Genomic DNA, 17,500 nt, shown 5'->3' with positions numbered 1-17,500 from the left:
GAGCTCTTTGAAAGGTATTCTATTTGAAAACGCTTACCACCCTCAAAGTCGCACTTTTCTGGGCATTTTTAAAGTGTGACCGTTGTCTGAAAATGTTCTGAAAATCGTGTCCCCGAAAATCTCCGGGTACCCCGCCAACCTCCCCTGCCAACAATTGCAACCGTAAGGTCGGGCGGTAGGCCTACCGTCCAGGAGGCCCCAAAGCCCGCAAAACGCCATTTTGCCATTTTCTCATCGGGACTTCCGAGGGGAACTCATTAACGAGCTCCAGGAGTGGTATGCCAGAAATTGCAACTTGACCCGTCGCCGGGCACACCCGCTACTCTCTGCGGGAATACCCCCACCGGGTGCCGGGTAAAGGCCTCGGATCTGACCTCATGGACTTCCGTCTGCGCACGGATTTTGCTCTCGCGGGCCCAAGAGCCACTTTCCACGGCCTACCAACGCAATCCGAAGTGCATTGGCCAACCATTACAACGGGAAACACTTTGCCTCTCCGCCAGAGACTAAGTCCAATTGGTTAACCATTTCTCAGGAAAACACTTTGCCTCTCTGCCAGAGACTAAGTCCAATTGGTTAACCATTTCTCATGGCCGCAATTTGCCTGCTGTTCACAGACTAAGTCCAATTGGTTAACCATTTCTCAGGAAAACACTTTGCCTCTCTGCCAGAGACTAAGTCCAATTGGTTAACCATTTCTCAGGAAAACGCTTTGCCTCTCTGCCAGAGACTAAGTCCAATTGGTTAACCATTTCTCTTGAAAACACTTTGTCTCTCCGCCAGAGACTAAGTCCAATTGGTTAACCATTTCTCGTGAAAACACTTTGCCTCTCTGCCAGAGACTAAGTCCAATTGGTTAACCATTTCTCGTGAAAACACTTTGCCTCTCTGCCAGAGACTAAGTCCAATTGGTTATCCATTTCTCTTGAAAACACTTTGTCTCTCCTCCAGAGACTAAGTCCAATTGGTTAATCATTTCTCAAGGCCACAATTTGCCTGCCGTTCAGAGACCAAGTCCAATTGGTTAACCATTTCTCTTGAAAACACTTTGCCTCTCTGCCAGAGACTAAGTCCAATTGGTTAACCATTTCTCTTGAAAACACTTTGTCTCTCCGCCAGAGACTAAGTCCAATTGGTTAACCATTTCTCGTGAAAACACTTTGCCTCTCTGCCAGAGACTAAGTCCAATTGGTTAACCATTTCTCGTGAAAACACTTTGCCTCTCTGCCAGAGACTAAGTCCAATTGGTTATCCATTTCTCTTGAAAACACTTTGTCTCTCCGCCAGAGACTAAGTCCAATTGGTTAACCATTTCTCGTGAAAACACTTTGCCTCTCTGCCAGAGACTAAGTCCAATTGGTTAACCATTTCTCGTGAAAACACTTTGCCTCTCTGCCAGAGACTAAGTCCAATTGGTTAACCATTTCTCGTGAAAATACTTGGTCTCTCCGCCAGAGACTAAGTCCAATTGGTTAATCATTTCTCAAGGCCACAATTTGCCTGCCGTTCAGAGAAAAAGTCCAATTGGTTAACCATTTCTCTGGAAAACACTTTGCCTCTCCGCCAGAGACTAAGTCCAATTGGTTAACCATTTCTCTTGAAAACACTTTGCCTCTCTGCCAGAGACTAAGTCCAATTGGTTAACCATTTCTCTTGAAAACACTTTGCCTCTCTGCCAGAGACTAAGTCCAATTGGTTAACCATTTCTCGTGAAAACACTTTGCCTCTCTGCCAGAGACTAAGTCCAATTGGTTATCCATTTCTCTGGAAAACACTTTGTCTCTCCGCCAGAGACTAAGTCCAATTGGTTAACCATTTCTCTTGAAAACACTTTGCCTCTCTGCCAGAGACTAAGTCCAATTGGTTAACCATTTCTCAGGGGCTCACCGAGGGCAATCTGTAACGTCTCGCGGGCCCGGGGGCCCCTTTGCACGGCCTGCCAATGCAATCCGAGCCGCACTGTCCTTCGTTTGGTTAACCATTTCTCAGGGGCACACCGAGGGCACCCTGCATTGTCTCGCGGGCCCGGAGGCCACTTTGCACGGCCTGCCAACGCAATGCGAGGTGCTTCGCCCTTGGCCGCCTTCCCGGCCGGCTTCGGGACGTTTCGGGGGCTCTCACCGGGGCAAATCCGGTCCCCCGGGCGATTAGGAGGCCTCCCCGGGCAGGCCCGGGCTTCAGGCCGCCGCTTTTCCATCCCGGCCGAAAGAGGCGAAAAATGCCGAAAATGGCCAAAAATGGCCGCCGGCAGGGCCTCTCGGTCGGTTTGGCGGCAGCCTGGGTCGGTCCCTGCAGACCTGGAGGCTCGAGAAGGTTTTTGGCGATGTCGACCGATTCTCGATTTGCCACCTCCTACTATTCTGCAGGTACCCCGCCAACCTCCCCTGCCGACAATTCCAACCGTAAGGTCGGGCGGTAGTCCTACCGACGAAGAGGCCCCAAAGCCCGCAAAACGCCATTTTGCCCTTTCCTCATCGGGACTTCCGCGGGGAACTCATTAACCAGCTCCATGAGTGGCATGCCAGAAATTGCAACTTGACCCGTCGCCGGGCAGATTCGCTACTCTCTGCGGGAATACCCCCACCGGGTGCCGGGTAAAGGCCTCGGATCTGACCTCATGGACTTCCGTCTGTGCACGGATTTTGCTCTCGCGGGCCCAAGAGCCTCATTGCCCGGCCTGCCAATGCAACCCGCGGTCCATTGGCCTCATTGGTTAATTATTTCTCGAGAAAACACTTTGCCTCTCCGCCAGAGACTAAGTCCAATTGGTTAATCATTTCTCAAGGCCACAATTTGCCTGCCGTTCAGAGACTAAGTCCAATTGGTTAACCATTTCTCTTGAAAACACTTTGCCTCTCTGCCAGAGACTAAGTCCAATTGGTTATCCATTTCTCTGGAAAACACTTTGCCTCTCTGCCAGAGACTAAGTCCAATTGGTTATCCATTTCTCTGGAAAACACTTTGTCTCTCCGCCAGAGACTAAGTCCAATTGGTTAACCATTTCTCTTGAAAACACTTTGTCTCTCCGCCAGAGACTAAGTCCAATTGGTTAATCATTTCTCTTGAAAACACTTTGCCTCTCCGCCAGAGACTAAGTCCAATTGGTTAACCATTTCTCAGGAAAACACTTTGCCTCTCTGCCAGAGACTAAGTCCAATTGGTTAACCATTTCTCGTGAAAACACTTTGCCTCTCCGCCAGAGACTAAGTCCAATTGGTTAATCATTTCTCAAGGCCACAATTTGCCTGCCGTTCAGAGACTCAGTCCAATTGGTTAATCATTTCTCAAGGCCACAATTTGCCTGCCGTTCAGAGACCAAGTCCAATTGGTTAACCATTTCTCTTGAAAACACTTTGCCTCTCTGCCAGAGACTAAGTCCAATTGGTTAACCATTTCTCGTGAAAACACTTTGTCTCTCCGCCAGAGACTAAGTCCAATTGGTTAATCATTTCTCAAGGCCACAATTTGCCTGCCGTTCAGAGACCAAGTCCAATTGGTTAACCATTTCTCTTGAAAACACTTTGTCTCTCCGCCAGAGACTAAGTCCAATTGGTTAATCATTTCTCAAGGCCACAATTTGCCTGCCGTTCAGAGACCAAGTCCAATTGGTTAACCATTTCTCTTGAAAACACTTTGCCTCTCTGCCAGAGACTAAGTCCAATTGGTTAACCATTTCTCTTGAAAACACTTTGTCTCTCCGCCAGAGACTAAGTCCAATTGGTTAACCATTTCTCTTGAAAACACTTTGCCTCTCTGCCAGAGACTAAGTCCAATTGGTTAACCATTTCTCAGGGGCTCACCGAGGGCAATCTGTAACGTCTCGCGGGCCCGGGGGCCCCTTTGCACGGCCTGCCAATGCAATCCGAGCCGCACTGTCCTTCGTTTGGTTAACCATTTCTCAGGGGCACACCGAGGGCACCCTGCATTGTCTCGCGGGCCCGGAGGCCACTTTGCACGGCCTGCCAACGCAATGCGAGGTGCTTCGCCCTTGGCCGCCTTCCCGGCCGGCTTCGGGACGTTTCGGGGGCTCTCACCGGGGCAAATCCGGTCCCCCGGGCGATTAGGAGGCCTCCCCGGGCAGGCCCGGGCTTCAGGCCGCCGCTTTTCCATCCCGGCCGAAAGAGGCGAAAAATGCCGAAAATGGCCAAAAATGGCCGCCGGCAGGGCCTCTCGGTCGGTTTGGCGGCAGCCTGGGTCGGTCCCTGCAGACCTGGAGGCTCGAGAAGGTTTTTGGCGATGTCGACCGATTCTCGATTTGCCACCTCCTACTATTCTGCAGGTACCCCGCCAACCTCCCCTGCCGACAATTCCAACCGTAAGGTCGGGCGGTAGTCCTACCGACGAAGAGGCCCCAAAGCCCGCAAAACGCCATTTTGCCCTTTCCTCATCGGGACTTCCGCGGGGAACTCATTAACCAGCTCCATGAGTGGCATGCCAGAAATTGCAACTTGACCCGTCGCCGGGCAGATTCGCTACTCTCTGCGGGAATACCCCCACCGGGTGCCGGGTAAAGGCCTCGGATCTGACCTCATGGACTTCCGTCTGTGCACGGATTTTGCTCTCGCGGGCCCAAGAGCCTCATTGCCCGGCCTGCCAATGCAACCCGAGGTCCATTGGCCTCATTGGTTAATTATTTCTCGAGAAAACACTTTGCCTCTCCGCCAGAGACTAAGTCCAATTGGTTAATCATTTCTCAAGGCCACAATTTGCCTGCCGTTCAGAGACTAAGTCCAATTGGTTAACCATTTCTCTTGAAAACACTTTGCCTCTCTGCCAGAGACTAAGTCCAATTGGTTAACCATTTCTCTTGAAAACACTTTGCCTCTCTGCCAGAGACGAAGTCCAATTGGTTAACCATTTCTCGTGAAAACACTTTGCCTCTCTGCCAGAGACTAAGTCCAATTGGTTATCCATTTCTCTGGAAAACACTTTGTCTCTCCGCCAGAGACTAAGTCCAATTGGTTAACCATTTCTCTTGAAAACACTTTGCCTCTCTGCCAGAGACTAAGTCCAATTGGTTAACCATTTCTCGTGAAAACACTTTGCCTCTCTGCCAGAGACTAAGTCCAATTGGTTATCCATTTCTCTGGAAAACACTTTGTCTCTCCGCCAGAGACTAAGTCCAATTGGTTAACCATTTCTCGTGAAAACACTTTGCCTCTCCGCCAGAGACTAAGTCCAATTGGTTAATCATTTCTCAAGGCCACAATTTGCCTGCCGTTCAGAGACCAAGTCCAATTGGTTAACCATTTCTCTTGAAAACACTTTGCCTCTCTGCCAGAGACTAAGTCCAATTGGTTAACCATTTCTCGTGAAAACACTTTGCCTCTCTGCCAGAGACTAAGTCCAATTGGTTATCCATTTCTCTGGAAAACACTTTGTCTCTCCGCCAGAGACTAAGTCCAATTGGTTAACCATTTCTCTTGAAAACACTTTGCCTCTCTGCCAGAGACTAAGTCCAATTGGTTAACCATTTCTCAGGGGCTCACCGAGGGCAATCTGTAACGTCTCGCGGGCCCGGGGGCCCCTTTGCACGGCCTGCCAATGCAATCCGAGCCGCACTGTCCTTCGTTTGGTTAACCATTTCTCAGGGGCACACCGAGGGCACCCTGCATTGTCTCGCGGGCCCGGAGGCCACTTTGCACGGCCTGCCAACGCAATGCGAGGTGCTTCGCCCTTGGCCGCCTTCCCGGCCGGCTTCGGGACGTTTCGGGGGCTCTCACCGGGGCAAATCCGGTCCCCCGGGCGATTAGGAGGCCTCCCCGGGCAGGCCCGGGCTTCAGGCCGCCGCTTTTCCATCCCGGCCGAAAGAGGCGAAAAATGCCGAAAATGGCCAAAAATGGCCGCCGGCAGGGCCTCTCGGTCGGTTTGGCGGCAGCCTGGGTCGGTCCCTGCAGACCTGGAGGCTCGAGAAGGTTTTTGGCGATGTCGACCGATTCTCGATTTGCCACCTCCTACTATTCTGCAGGTACCCCGCCAACCTCCCCTGCCGACAATTCCAACCGTAAGGTCGGGCGGTAGTCCTACCGACGAAGAGGCCCCAAAGCCCGCCAAACGCCATTTTGCCCTTTCCTCATCGGGACTTCCGCGGGGAACTCATTAACCAGCTCCATGAGTGGCATGCCAGAAATTGCAACTTGACCCGTCGCCGGGCAGATTCGCTACTCTCTGCGGGAATACCCCCACCGGGTGCCGGGTAAAGGCCTCGGATCTGACCTCATGGACTTCCGTCTGTGCACGGATTTTGCTCTCGCGGGCCCAAGAGCCTCATTGCCCGGCCTGCCAATGCAACCCGCGGTCCATTGGCCTCATTGGTTAATTATTTCTCGAGAAAACACTTTGCCTCTCCGCCAGAGACTAAGTCCAATTGGTTAACCATTTCTCTTGAAAACACTTTGCCTCTCTGCCAGAGACTAAGTCCAATTGGTTATCCATTTCTCTGGAAAACACTTTGCCTCTCTGCCAGAGACTAAGTCCAATTGGTTATCCATTTCTCTGGAAAACACTTTGTCTCTCCGCCAGAGACTAAGTCCAATTGGTTAACCATTTCTCTTGAAAACACTTTGTCTCTCCGCCAGAGACTAAGTCCAATTGGTTAATCATTTCTCTTGAAAACACTTTGCCTCTCCGCCAGAGACTAAGTCCAATTGGTTAACCATTTCTCAGGAAAACACTTTGCCTCTCTGCCAGAGACTAAGTCCAATTGGTTAACCATTTCTCGTGAAAACACTTTGCCTCTCCGCCAGAGACTAAGTCCAATTGGTTAATCATTTCTCAAGGCCACAATTTGCCTGCCGTTCAGAGACTCAGTCCAATTGGTTAATCATTTCTCAAGGCCACAATTTGCCTGCCGTTCAGAGACCAAGTCCAATTGGTTAACCATTTCTCTTGAAAACACTTTGCCTCTCTGCCAGAGACTAAGTCCAATTGGTTAACCATTTCTCGTGAAAACACTTTGTCTCTCCGCCAGAGACTAAGTCCAATTGGTTAATCATTTCTCAAGGCCACAATTTGCCTGCCGTTCAGAGACCAAGTCCAATTGGTTAACCATTTCTCTTGAAAACACTTTGTCTCTCCGCCAGAGACTAAGTCCAATTGGTTAATCATTTCTCAAGGCCACAATTTGCCTGCCGTTCAGAGACCAAGTCCAATTGGTTAACCATTTCTCTTGAAAACACTTTGCCTCTCTGCCAGAGACTAAGTCCAATTGGTTAACCATTTCTCTTGAAAACACTTTGTCTCTCCGCCAGAGACTAAGTCCAATTGGTTAACCATTTCTCTTGAAAACACTTTGCCTCTCTGCCAGAGACTAAGTCCAATTGGTTAACCATTTCTCAGGGGCTCACCGAGGGCAATCTGTAACGTCTCGCGGGCCCGGGGGCCCCTTTGCACGGCCTGCCAATGCAATCCGAGCCGCACTGTCCTTCGTTTGGTTAACCATTTCTCAGGGGCACACCGAGGGCACCCTGCATTGTCTCGCGGGCCCGGAGGCCACTTTGCACGGCCTGCCAACGCAATGCGAGGTGCTTCGCCCTTGGCCGCCTTCCCGGCCGGCTTCGGGACGTTTCGGGGGCTCTCACCGGGGCAAATCCGGTCCCCCGGGCGATTAGGAGGCCTCCCCGGGCAGGCCCGGGCTTCAGGCCGCCGCTTTTCCATCCCGGCCGAAAGAGGCGAAAAATGCCGAAAATGGCCAAAAATGGCCGCCGGCAGGGCCTCTCGGTCGGTTTGGCGGCAGCCTGGGTCGGTCCCTGCAGACCTGGAGGCTCGAGAAGGTTTTTGGCGATGTCGACCGATTCTCGATTTGCCACCTCCTACTATTCTGCAGGTACCCCGCCAACCTCCCCTGCCGACAATTCCAACCGTAAGGTCGGGCGGTAGTCCTACCGACGAAGAGGCCCCAAAGCCCGCAAAACGCCATTTTGCCCTTTCCTCATCGGGACTTCCGCGGGGAACTCATTAACCAGCTCCATGAGTGGCATGCCAGAAATTGCAACTTGACCCGTCGCCGGGCAGATTCGCTACTCTCTGCGGGAATACCCCCACCGGGTGCCGTGTAAAGGCCTCGGATCTGACCTCATGGACTTCCGTCTGTGCACGGATTTTGCTCTCGCGGGCCCAAGAGCCTCATTGCCCGGCCTGCCAATGCAACCCGAGGTCCATTGGCCTCATTGGTTAATTATTTCTCGAGAAAACACTTTGCCTCTCCGCCAGAGACTAAGTCCAATTGGTTAATCATTTCTCAAGGCCACAATTTGCCTGCCGTTCAGAGACTAAGTCCAATTGGTTAACCATTTCTCTTGAAAACACTTTGCCTCTCTGCCAGAGACTAAGTCCAATTGGTTAACCATTTCTCTTGAAAACACTTTGCCTCTCTGCCAGAGACGAAGTCCAATTGGTTAACCATTTCTCGTGAAAACACTTTGCCTCTCTGCCAGAGACTAAGTCCAATTGGTTATCCATTTCTCTGGAAAACACTTTGTCTCTCCGCCAGAGACTAAGTCCAATTGGTTAACCATTTCTCTTGAAAACACTTTGCCTCTCTGCCAGAGACTAAGTCCAATTGGTTAACCATTTCTCGTGAAAACACTTTGCCTCTCTGCCAGAGACTAAGTCCAATTGGTTATCCATTTCTCTGGAAAACACTTTGTCTCTCCGCCAGAGACTAAGTCCAATTGGTTAACCATTTCTCGTGAAAACACTTTGCCTCTCCGCCAGAGACTAAGTCCAATTGGTTAATCATTTCTCAAGGCCACAATTTGCCTGCCGTTCAGAGACCAAGTCCAATTGGTTAACCATTTCTCTTGAAAACACTTTGCCTCTCTGCCAGAGACGAAGTCCAATTGGTTAACCATTTCTCTTGAAAACACTTTGTCTCTCCGCCAGAGACTAAGTCCAATTGGTTACCCATTTCTCTTGAAAACACTTTGCCTCTCTGCCAGAGACTAAGTCCAATTGGTTAACCATTTCTCGTGAAAACACTTTGCCTCTCTGCCAGAGACTAAGTCCAATTGGTTATCCATTTCTCTTGAAAACACTTTGTCTCTCCGCCAGAGACTAAGTCCAATTGGTTAACCATTTCTCTGGAAAACACTTTGCCTCTCTGCCAGAGACTAAGTCCAATTGGTTAACCATTTCTCTTGAAAACACTTTGCCTCTCTGCCAGAGACTAAGTCCAATTGGTTAACCATTTCTCTTGAAAACACTTTGTCTCTCCGCCAGAGACTAAGTCCAATTGGTTAACCATTTCTCTTGAAAACACTTTGCCTCTCTGCCAGAGACTAAGTCCAATTGGTTAACCATTTCTCAGGGGCTCACCGAGGGCAATCTGTAACGTCTCGCGGGCCCGGGGGCCCCTTTGCACGGCCTCCCAATGCAATCCGAGCCGCACTGTCCTTCGTTTGGTTAACCATTTCTCAGGGGCACACCGAGGGCACCCTGCATTGTCTCGCGGGCCCGGAGGCCACTTTGCACGGCCTGCCAACGCAATGCGAGGTGCTTCGCCCTTGGCCGCCTTCCCGGCCGGCTTCGGGACGTTTCGGGGGCTCTCACCGGGGCAAATCCGGTCCCCCGGGCGATTAGGAGGCCTCCCCGGGCAGGCCCGGGCTTCAGGCCGCCGCTTTTCCATCCCGGCCGAAAGAGGCGAAAAATGCCGAAAATGGCCAAAAATGGCCGCCGGCAGGGCCTCTCGGTCGGTTTGGCGGCAGCCTGGGTCGGTCCCTGCAGACCTGGAGGCTCGAGAAGGTTTTTGGCGATGTCGACCGATTCTCGATTTGCCACCTCCTACTATTCTGCAGGTACCCCGCCAACCTCCCCTGCCGACAATTCCAACCGTAAGGTCGGGCGGTAGTCCTACCGACGAAGAGGCCCCAAAGCCCGCAAAACGCCATTTTGCCCTTTCCTCATCGGGACTTCCGCGGGGAACTCATTAACCAGCTCCATGAGTGGCATGCCAGAAATTGCAACTTGACCCGTCGCCGGGCAGATTCGCTACTCTCTGCGGGAATACCCCCACCGGGTGCCGGGTAAAGGCCTCGGATCTGACCTCATGGACTTCCGTCTGTGCACGGATTTTGCTCTCGCGGGCCCAAGAGCCTCATTGCCCGGCCTGCCAATGCAACCCGAGGTCCATTGGCCTCATTGGTTAATTATTTCTCGAGAAAACACTTTGCCTCTCCGCCAGAGACTAAGTCCAATTGGTTAATCATTTCTCAAGGCCACAATTTGCCTGCCGTTCAGAGACTAAGTCCAATTGGTTAACCATTTCTCTTGAAAACACTTTGCCTCTCTGCCAGAGACTAAGTCCAATTGGTTAACCATTTCTCGTGAAAACACTTTGTCTCTCTGCCAGAGACTAAGTCCAATTGGTTAACCATTTCTCTTGAAAACACTTTGCCTCTCTGCCAGAGACTAAGTCCAATTGGTTAACCATTTCTCTTGAAAACACTTTGTCTCTCCGCCAGAGACTAAGTCCAATTGGTTAATCATTTCTCTTGAAAACACTTTGCCTCTCCGCCAGAGACTAAGTCCAATTGGTTAACCATTTCTCAGGAAAACACTTTGCCTCTCTGCCAGAGACTAAGTCCAATTGGTTAACCATTTCTCGTGAAAACACTTTGCCTCTCCGCCAGAGACTAAGTCCAATTGGTTAATCATTTCTCAAGGCCACAATTTGCCTGCCGTTCAGAGACTCAGTCCAATTGGTTAATCATTTCTCAAGGCCACAATTTGCCTGCCGTTCAGAGACCAAGTCCAATTGGTTAACCATTTCTCTTGAAAACACTTTGCCTCTCTGCCAGAGACTAAGTCCAATTGGTTAACCATTTCTCGTGAAAACACTTTGTCTCTCCGCCAGAGACTAAGTCCAATTGGTTAATCATTTCTCAAGGCCACAATTTGCCTGCCGTTCAGAGACCAAGTCCAATTGGTTAACCATTTCTCTTGAAAACACTTTGTCTCTCCGCCAGAGACTAAGTCCAATTGGTTAATCATTTCTCAAGGCCACAATTTGCCTGCCGTTCAGAGACCAAGTCCAATTGGTTAACCATTTCTCTTGAAAACACTTTGCCTCTCTGCCAGAGACTAAGTCCAATTGGTTAACCATTTCTCTTGAAAACACTTTGTCTCTCCGCCAGAGACTAAGTCCAATTGGTTAATCATTTCTCTTGAAAACACTTTGCCTCTCTGCCAGAGACTAAGTCCAATTGGTTAACCATTTCTCGTGAAAACACTTTGCCTCTCTGCCAGAGACTAAGTCCAATTGGTTAACCATTTCTCGTGAAAACACTTTGCCTCTCTGCCAGAGACTAAGTCCAATTGGTTAACCATTTCTCGTGAAAACACTTTGTCTCTCTGCCAGAGACTAAGTCCAATTGGTTAACCATTTCTCAGGGGCTCACCGAGGGCAATCTGTAACGTCTCGCGGGCCCGGGGGCCCCTTTGCACGGCCTGCCAATGCAATCCGAGGCGCACTGTCCTTCGTTTGGTTAACCATTTCTCAGGGGCACACCGAGGGCACCCTGCATTGTCTCGCGGGCCCGGAGGCCACTTTGCACGGCCTGCCAATGCAATCCGAGGTGCTTCGCCCTTGGCCGCCTTCCCGGCCGGCTTCGGGACGTTTCGGGGGCTCTCACCGGGGCAAATCCGGTCCCCCGGGCGATTAGGAGGCCTCCCCGGGCAGGCCCGGGCTTCAGGCCGCCGCTTTTCCATCCCGGCCGAAAGAGGCGAAAAATGCCGAAAATGGCCAAAAATGGCCGCCGGCAGGGCCTCTCGGTCGGTTTGGCGGCAGCCTGGGTCGGTCCCTGCAGACCTGGAGGCTCGAGAAGGTTTTTGGCGATGTCGACCGATTCTCGATTTGCCACCTCCTACTATTCTGCAGGTACCCCGCCAACCTCCCCTGCCAACAATTCCAACCGTAAGGTCGGGCGGTAGTCCTACCGTCCAGGAGGCCCTAAAAGCCCGCAAAACGCCATTTTACCCTTTCCTCATCGGGACTTCCGAGGGGAACTCATTAACCAGCTCCAGGAGTGGCATGCCAGAAATTGCAACTTGACCCGTCGCCGGGCAGATTCGCTACTCTCTGCGGGAATACCCCCACCGGGTGCCGGGTAAAGGCCTCGGATCTGACCTCATGGACTTCCGTCTGTGCACGGATTTTGCTCTCGCGGGCCCAAGAGCCACTTTGCCCGGCCTGCCAATGCAAACCGAGGTCCATTGTCCTCATTGGTTCATTATTTCTCGAGAAAACACTTTGCCTCTCCGCCAGAGACTAAGTCCAATTGGTTAATCATTTCTCAAGGCCACAATTTGCCTGCCGTTCAGAGACTAAGTCCAATTGGTTAACCATTTCTCGTGAAAACACTTTGCCTCTCCGCCAGAGACTAAGTCCAATTGGTTAACCATTTCTCTTGAAAACACTTTGTCTCTCCGCCAGAGACTAAGTCCAATTGGTTAACCATTTCTCTTGAAAACACTTTGCCTCTCTGCCAGAGACTAAGTCCAATTGGTTAACCATTTCTCGTGAAAACACTTTGCCTCTCTGCCAGAGACTAAGTCCAATTGGTTATCCATTTCTCTTGAAAACACTTTGTCTCTCCGCCAGAGACTAAGTCCAATTGGTTAACCATTTCTCTGGAAAACACTTTGCCTCTCTGCCAGAGACTAAGTCCAATTGGTTAACCATTTCTCTTGAAAACACTTTGCCTCTCTGCCAGAGACTAAGTCCAATTGGTTAACCATTTCTCTTGAAAACACTTTGTCTCTCCGCCAGAGACCAAGTCCAATTGGTTAATCATTTCTCTTGAAAACACTTTGCCTCTCCGCCAGAGACTAAGTCCAATTGGTTAACCATTTCTCAGGAAAACACTTTGCCTCTCTGCCAGAGACTAAGTCCAATTGGTTAACCATTTCTCGTGAAAACACTTTGCCTCTCCGCCAGAGACTAAGTCCAATTGGTTAACCATTTCTCAGGGGCACACCGAGGGCAATCTGTAACGTCTCGCGGGCCCGGGGGCCCCTTTGCACGGCCAGCCAATGCAATCCGAGGCGCACTGTCCTTCGTTTGGTTAACCATTTCTCAGGGGCACACCGAGGGCACCCTGCATTGTCTCGCGGGCCCGGAGGCCACTTTGCACGGCCTGCCAACGCAATGCGAGGTGCTTCGCCCTTGGCCGCCTTCCCGGCCGGCTTCGGGACGTTTCGGGGGCTCTCACCGGGGCAAATCCGGTCCCCCGGGCGATTAGGAGGCTTCCCCGGGCAGGCCCGGGCTTCAGGCCGCCGCTTTTCCATCCCGGCCGAAAGAGGCGAAAAATGCCGAAAATGGCCAAAAATGGCCGCCGGCAGGGCCTCTCGGTCGGTTTGGCGGCAGCCTGGGTCGGTCCCTGCAGACCTGGAGGCTCGAGAAGGCGTTTGGCGAGGTCGACCGATTCTCGATTTGCCACCTCCTACTATTCTGCAGGTACCCCGCCAACCTCCCCTGCCGACAATTCCAACCGTAAGGTCGGGCGGTAGTCCTACCGACGAAGAGGCCCCAAAGCCCGCAAAACGCCATTTTGCCCTTTCCTCATCGGGACTTCCGAGGGGAACTCATGAACCAGCTCCAGGAGTGGCATGCCAGAAATTGCAACTTGACCCGTCGCCGGGCGCACTCGCTGCTCTTTGCGGGAATACCCCCACCGGGCGCCGGGTAAGAGCCTCGGATCTGACCTCATGGGCTTCCGTCCTCGCACGGATTTTGCTCTCCCGGGCCCAGGGGCCACTTTCCCCGGCCTTGCGAAGGCAATCGGAGGTGCTTCGCCCTCGAAACCGCCTTCCCGGCCGGCTTCGGGACGTTTCCGGGGCAAATCCGGTCCCGCGGGCGAAGGGGAGCCTTCCCCGGGCACGCCCGGGCTTCAGGCCGCCGCTTTCCGTGACCTTCCGAAAGACGCGAAAAATGCCGAAAATGGCCAAAAATGGCCGCCCGGCACGGCCTCGCGGTCGGTTTGGGGGCAGCCTGGGTCGGTCCCTGCAGACCTGGAGGCTCGAGAAGGCACTTGGCGATGTCGACCGATTCTCGATTTGCCACCTCCTACTATTCTGCAGGTACCCCGCCAACCTCCCCAGCCAACAAATCGCAAATGCCGATCGGCGGGTGACCGTCCGGTAGTCATGCCGACGAAGAGGCGCCTAGGCCCCGCAAACGCTTCCAAATCCGACCCCATCCCGGACCGGTTCTTTTTTAAAAAAGGCTCCCAGGATTCCGGATTTTTTCCTGCCGCACTCGGGACCACCCGACGGACACGAAACCGGGAACCTTTCCCCGGTCCGACCCTCCTCGGCCCGGCCAGCCGACGTCGAAGCGGCCGACTGGTTAATGATTTCACCCTGCTCCGACGTGACGCGTTTTCCAACCGCGCATGCGCGGCTCTGCCTCCCGAACCGCCCCCTCACGTGGGGGCTCTGGGTCCGCCCCCCGGCAGCCATTTCCTCCTGCCGGTCCGTTATTTTACGCCGTTTTTCGCCCTCCAGCCCTGCCGGAATGCTGCCTGCTCGCTGGTTAACCATTTCGCTCCCTGCACTTCGGCTTCTGCCCTGCTGGGGAAGCCCGCTGCTGCCTCTAACCGTACTCACGGGCGGGCGGCTCTGCTGCGCGGCCTCCGGCCACGCCCCCTCACCTGGTTTGCTGGGAACCCGCCCCCGGCAGCCTGTTAGTCGTGCCGGTTCGGTCTTATCGGCCCTTTTTGCACCTTCCCTGCCTGCTGGCATGCTTCGGCTCACCGGTCAACCGGTTCCCCGTTCTCCACTTAGACTTTTGAGCTGCGGGGCTGGTCTGCCGCGAACTGCACCCGTATTACGGGGCGGGCGGCTCTACTGCCCGTACGGCTGCCCTGCCTGTTAACTGGTTAACCGTTTCCCCGTCCACTACTTCGTCCCTGGACCTGCCGGTGTGTTCTGCAGCTAACTGCACCCGTATTACGGGGCGGGACGCTCCGCTTACCGGCCGGCTGCCATGCCTGCTTAACTGGTCAACCATTTACTCACATATACTTAGCCCCTGGAGCTGCTGGGCTGGTCGGCGACCTAACTGCACCCTTGTTGCCGGGAGGTCGGCACTAATTGCCGGCCGGCCGGCTGCCCTGCCTGCTAACTGGTAAACCCTTTACCCACATGTACTTAGCCCCTGGATACTGATGGGCTGTTCTGCACCTAACTGCACCCTGATTAGCGGGCGGGCGGCTGTAATTGCCGGCCGGCTGCTCTGCCTGCTAACTGGTTAACCATTGACCCACATGTACTTAGCCCCTGGAAACAGAGGGGCTGTTCTGCACCTAACTGCACCCTTATTAGCGGGCGGACAGGCGGCCGGCTCTAATTACCGGCCGGCCGGCTGCCCTGCCTGCTAACTGGTTCACCATTTACCCACATGTACTTAGCCCCTGGAAGCTGATGGGCTGTTCTGCACCTAACTGCACCCTTATTAGCGGGCGGGCGGCTGTAATTACCGGCCGGCTGCCCTGCCTGCTAACTGGTTCACCATTTACCCACATGTACTTAGCCCCTGGAAAATGATGGGCTGTTCTGCACCTAACAGCACCCTTAGTAGCGGGCGGACAGGCGGCCGGCTCTATTTCCCGGCCGGCTGCCCTGCCTGCTAACTGGTTAACCATTTACCCACATGTACTTAGCCCCTGGAGCTGATGGGCTGTTCTGCACCTAACTGCACACTGATTAGTGGGCGGGCGGCTCTAATTGCCGGCCGGCTGCTCTGCCTGCTAACTGGTTAACCATTGACCCACATGTACTTAGGCCCAGGAAACTGAGGGGCTGTTCTGCACCTAACTGCACCCTTATTAGCGGGCGGACAGGCGGCCGGCTCTAATTACCGGCCGGCCGGCTGCCCTGCCTTGCTAGCTGGTTAACCATTTACCCACATGTACTTAGACCCTGGAGCTGATGGGCTGTTCTGCACCTAACTGCACCCTGATTAGCGGGCGGGCGGCTCTAATTGCCGGCCGGCTGCTCTGCCTGCGAACTGGTTAACCATTTACCCACATGTACTTAGCCCCTGGAAACTGATGGGCTGTTCTGCACCTAACTGCACCCTTATTAGTGGGCGGACAGGCGGCCGGCTCTAATTACCGGCCGGCCGGCTGCCCTGCCTGCTAACTGGTTAACCATTTACCCACATGTACTTAGCCCCTGGAAACTGATGGGCTGTCCTGCACCTAACTGCACCCTGATTAGCGGGCGGGCGGCTCTAATTGCCGGCCGGCTGCTCTGCCTGCTAACTGGTTCACCATTGACCCACATGTACTTAGCCCCTGGAAACTGATGGGCTGTTCTGCACCTAACTGCACCCTTACTAGCGGGCGGACAGGCGGCCGGCTCTAATTACCGGCCGGCCGGCTGCCCTGCCTTGCTAACTGGTTAACCATTTACCCACATGTACTTAGCCCCTGGAAACTGATGGGCTGTCCTGCACCTAACTGCACCCTTACTAGCGGGCGGGCGGCTGTAATTAGCGGCCGGCTGCCCTGCCTGCTAACTGGTTCATCATTTACCCACATGTACTTAGCCCCTGGAGCTGCTGGGCTGGTCGGCACCTAACTGCAGCCCTATGGCCGGGAGGTCGGCTCTAATTACCGGCCGGCTGCCCTGCCTGCTAACTGGTTAATCATTTACCCACATGTACTTAGCCCCTGGAGCTGCTGGGCTGGTCGGCACCTAACTGCACCCGTAATGGCCGGGAGGTCGGCTCTAATTACCGGCCGGCTGCCCTGCCTGCTAACTGGTTAACCATTTACCCACATGTACTTAGCCCCTGGAGCTGATGGGCTGTTCTGCACCGAACTGCACCCTGATTAGCGGGCGGGCGGCTCTAATTGCCGGCCGGCTGCCCTGCCTGCTAACTGGTTAACCATTTACCCGCATGTACTTAGCCCCTGGAGCTGCTGGGCTGGCCGGCACCTAACTGCACCCTTATCACCGGGCGGGCGGCTCTAATTACCGGCCGGCCGGCTGCCCTGCCTGCTAACTGGTTCACCATTTACCCACATGTACTTAGCCCCTGGAGCTGCTGGGCTGGCCGGGACCTAACTGCCCCCTTATCACCGGGCGGGCGGCTCTAATTACCGGCCGGCCGGCTGCCCTGCCTGCTAACTGGTTAACAATTTACCCACATGTACTTAGCCCCTGGAAAATGATGGGCTGTTCTGCACCTAACTGCACCTTGATTAGCGGGCGGGCGGCTCTAATTGCCGGCCGGCTGCTCTGCCTGCTAACTGGTTAACCATTTACCCACATGTACTTAGCCCCTGGAAAATGATGGGCTGTTCTGCACCTATCTGCACCCTGATTAGCGGGCGGGCGGCTCTAATTGCCGGCCGGCTGCTCTGCCTGCTGACTGGTTAACCATTTACCCACATGTACTTAGCCCCTGGAGCTGCTGGGCCTGTCGGCACCTAACTGCACCCTTATCACCGGGCGGGTGGCTCTATTTACCGGCCGGCTGCCCTGCCTGCTAACT

This window comes from Cetorhinus maximus, unplaced genomic scaffold (genome assembly GCF_964194155.1).
Source record: "Cetorhinus maximus unplaced genomic scaffold, sCetMax3.hap1.1 HAP1_SCAFFOLD_863, whole genome shotgun sequence".
Taxonomy (NCBI): domain Eukaryota; kingdom Metazoa; phylum Chordata; class Chondrichthyes; order Lamniformes; family Cetorhinidae; genus Cetorhinus; species Cetorhinus maximus.
Note: the sequence above shows the minus strand (reverse complement) of the source record.